Here is a 3,897-nt window from a genome sequence, read left to right as displayed (position 1 = left end):
CACCATACTCATTTTGAGATGTGTGTCAGATTTACCTGGAAAACTTAAAAAAAAAAAAAGAATATCCGGCCCAGTCAACTTAGGTTGATGTGAAAGCATAGCAGGCATGTGTATGTCTCAAAAAAATTACATATAATTCTGATGTTTGCTTTCGGTTAAGAATCACTCTGAAGGTTCTTATCTTATAAGGGATATATTATCCTTCACATAAACCAGTTTAAATCAGTACATTCAAATTCATTATACATGTATCTATATCTTTCATTGCAAGATTTGGGGATTTGGTATTTTTACAATTTAAAATAATTATGACTGACTTCTTCCAGCTCAAAATTCTGAATAACATATTCCATGAGTACAAAATGCATAGTATCTATCACAGTAACCTCTGAATAAATATTTTAGATAAAAGGCAAATCTAAGCTAACATGATCACATGGCTAATACTTCACTGAAAATTACTCCCATTTCCCAAGATGTGATTTAGACTTATATATCTTGCATTTACTTTCAGTTTCTTTTCTTTTTTGGGGGGAAAAAAATGTTTATTGTCTAAAAATATATATTAAAAAATTCCCCACAAAAGATGCTATTCTTTCATTTTCCCATCTTCTTCCTCTTCTTCAACACCCCTGATATAAAGGACATTATTACAACTTATTAAAACTTCAGCCAAATGTCCAGACAATGCTCCATCTATGTATTCTTCTGTGTTTGCAAGCTGCATGTTCATATAACCATCTACAGATACCAGGTAGCTTTGTACCCCATTCCCCACTTAGGTTCCACCATTACTGGTTTTCCTGTTAATCCATTCAGGAAAGGTTTGGGATTGAGGGGCAAACTCATCATGACTGCAAGCAAATGCTGCAGGCCACTTGCCAACAACCGAACTTTTGTCTGTTCCTGGTGACTAGAATAGCTGTAGCCAGCACATCTCCTTTCAGTTTCTTAATTTCTACAAAAAATAATAAATTCAAACCCTTTTGGTATGATTTAACAGAAGGCAGTTTTCTTAATCTCATGGTTCATCTAAGAAACTGAGTATATTTGTTGGGGATATAAGAAGACAAGGATTTATTGAATGACAAGACTATCTAAAATAGCTCAGATGGGTCAGCTGATTGAAGAAATACCTAGATAATATACACAAACATGCTGATATATAATCCAGAGTGTGAGCTGCTGACTAAATCATGACAAACATCCTTTATTCATTTACTTGCATATTTATTCATAATTCAACAAATATCTGTTGAACAACTCTTATGTTTGAAGCCTACACATTGAGAATAAAAATGACTATGGCATCTTTCCTTTATAACAAAAAAGAGCTCATTTATATTTTTACCATCTGGTGTCAAAGAATAGACATTATCTTAACAGTAAGCACAATGGTCTAGCTTCAAGTTTGGAGAAAACAAGTCATGGGTTCTGAGCCACACTTGCAATAGTCCCTTCTTCATGTGAGAAAGACGGTGTCAAGATAGCAAGGCAGGAGCTCAAGCTACGACAAATTGAACAAGAACTAAAATGCATATCCAAATACTTTTTTCTTTTACTTATCTTACTATTTTACAAGTAAAAAAAAGAAAATTCAGCATCAGAAAAATAACAAAGAATTTGTAAAAGAAGTAGGGATTTGTTTTTGTAGATAGTTTGCTAAGTGGCTCTAGCTTTGTGGGTTGAAGGGCTGTGGAAACAAGTCACAATCAAACTACACTTTGGATGCAAAAGGAAAATCAGATGAAATGAAGAAGGAGACTTATTTTATTTTAATTTATTATATATTTTTAAAAGTAACATTATTGAGTAACAGGTTAGTTTTATTTATATTAAGCCTGAGGTTATTTCATTGGTAAGTTATACATGTCAAAGTTATCAGTAGAAACTTTATAATTTCAGAGTGTGTGACAAAAGATAAAAATGGTCAAAAAAGGCCTTTAGACTGTGACTTATGTCAACAGTATATACTGAAAAGTGTAGTGGGTTCTTCACCCAACTGTATGCAAAATCAGTAGGTATCTGTCAACTTAATTATGATAAGTAAAAGCTTGAGCAGTAATGACACACTGCTTTACATATTTTGGGACTAGTCTGGAACATGGTCATTGACTCCACCTGCTTTTTCTCACAGTCTTTGTTTCTGTCAGTTTATCAGGCCAGAATATGTGATGTTCTATGACATTATATTAAATGGGATAATTCATGTAGAAACACTATGAAAATTGTAGACTGAGTATTAGTTTATATACTGCATTATTCATGAACAAGTGTGATGTTTCAGAGCAGACAAGCTGTGTAGCAGATCACTTGTTATTTTGTTGGCACTGAGAATGAATCCCTGCCTGATATTATTCACAACAAGTTGCCATAGGAGCCTATAGTTTGGAGTTAGAGATTATCCCTAAAGGGAAAACAAGTGTCCTATTTGAAAATGGCATGCTCTTAGGGAAGCTGACATATTGTTACTGGTCATTTTCATATTACAGTAAAACAGCATATTTTTCTTTCCACTTTATATTTTCCTTTGATAACAAGAAATTGAAAAAGTGAAGATCTTGTGGGAAAAGAATTGAGTAAGAATGTGTAGCAGAAAAAAGTAGATAAATGCCCCCAGGATAGCAAGAGGCAATTGGAATGAGTGAGTGCTGATCAAGGAGTCCAGAGAATCCTGTCTGCATCTTGACTTTGCTATTGACTGTTTCTATGACCTTGGGCATCTATAATTTATTCTAAATTTTCATATTTTAATAGCAATATTGTGAAAGTTTTAAAATTCTAAGCTGTTGATATATGAGAACATTTTAGAAGGCATTTACCTCTGTGCAAAAGATATGATCATAAATAGATATACGGTTAATTATTTCCCCTAAACTTTACCACTACCCATCTATTAGCTTGAATAGTATATGGATCTTTATTTCTTTAGTCTTTTTAAAAAAAAATCATTATTCATTCTTAATTCTAATTTATGCCAGGCTTATTATTAACATTTCATTGCCTTTAAAAATATAGTAATAAAGTCCTATTTTTCAGGTAATTATAAAAAAAAACCAAAAAAGAGGACTCAAAGAAACCTTAGTAAACACTGCTTCCATGATTAATTAATTGCAAATGAGTAAGAAACATAGATTAGGTGACTTTAAAGAAAAGTAGAAGCATTGCTTACAAAACACTTTTTGGATGGACAAATAGAAATTAAGATGTAGATAACACCAGATTTATTCAGGTTAACCTGTGCTTTGCATACTGCTACAAAGAAATTTTTTAGGGAGCATCCTCTATGTGTATCTAGGGATTAATTGTTTAGATTTACTATGAATTATCTATCTCTATCCATTTAAATTATCTATTATACCCCCAGGGCTTAGTACATTACTTAAAATCAATGATATAGTAGTTAGAAGCAGAAGACAAGCAGAATTGATTGGAAAATAAAACGCAGAATTGAGAGAAATTTGTGCTTGAAAGCAACTTTTTCAGAAGAAACTCAGCTTTGCTTTATATGTTGCATTTCTTCTTCAAGTCACTCCTTGCCTTCTGATGTTCAGCCACTCTCATGTTTCAATACTTTCTGTCTTGCCTTCATGGATTATGTTTAAAAGCAAAGACCAAGTAGTCAAAGGGAGGAATTCAAACTTTTGTTTGGTTTTAGATCACCAATTACCATGTTTATGCATCCCACAAAATATACAAATTTTAATGCCCTGTATACTTTTTTTTTTTTTTTTGCCTGAATTACTTTAAACTAGTGTGAATATAACCTCTGGCCTACAAAACCCCTTTTAGGTAGTTGGTCCACTAACACAGCATACACTGAGCATTATGGGAAAAGGAAGTTCCTGTTGCCTAGTCCCTCATAGTCTTAGAATTTCTGAAGGGCTCTCAACAAAA

The 3,897-nt window shown here is 32.8% G+C and overlaps 1 pseudogene; it reads right to left on the bottom strand.

Annotated features, from left to right (window-relative positions):
• Positions 1-589: 589 nt before the first annotated feature.
• On the bottom strand, positions 590-878 carry LOC118549275 (small nuclear ribonucleoprotein F pseudogene; annotated as a pseudogene).
• Between the last annotated feature and the right edge of the window lie 3,019 nt (positions 879-3,897).

The sequence above is a fragment of the Halichoerus grypus genome, chromosome 10 (assembly GCF_964656455.1).
Source record: "Halichoerus grypus chromosome 10, mHalGry1.hap1.1, whole genome shotgun sequence".
Classification (NCBI taxonomy): Eukaryota; Metazoa; Chordata; class Mammalia; order Carnivora; family Phocidae; genus Halichoerus; species Halichoerus grypus.
Note: the sequence above shows the minus strand (reverse complement) of the source record. Positions and strands in the feature narration are given on the sequence as shown.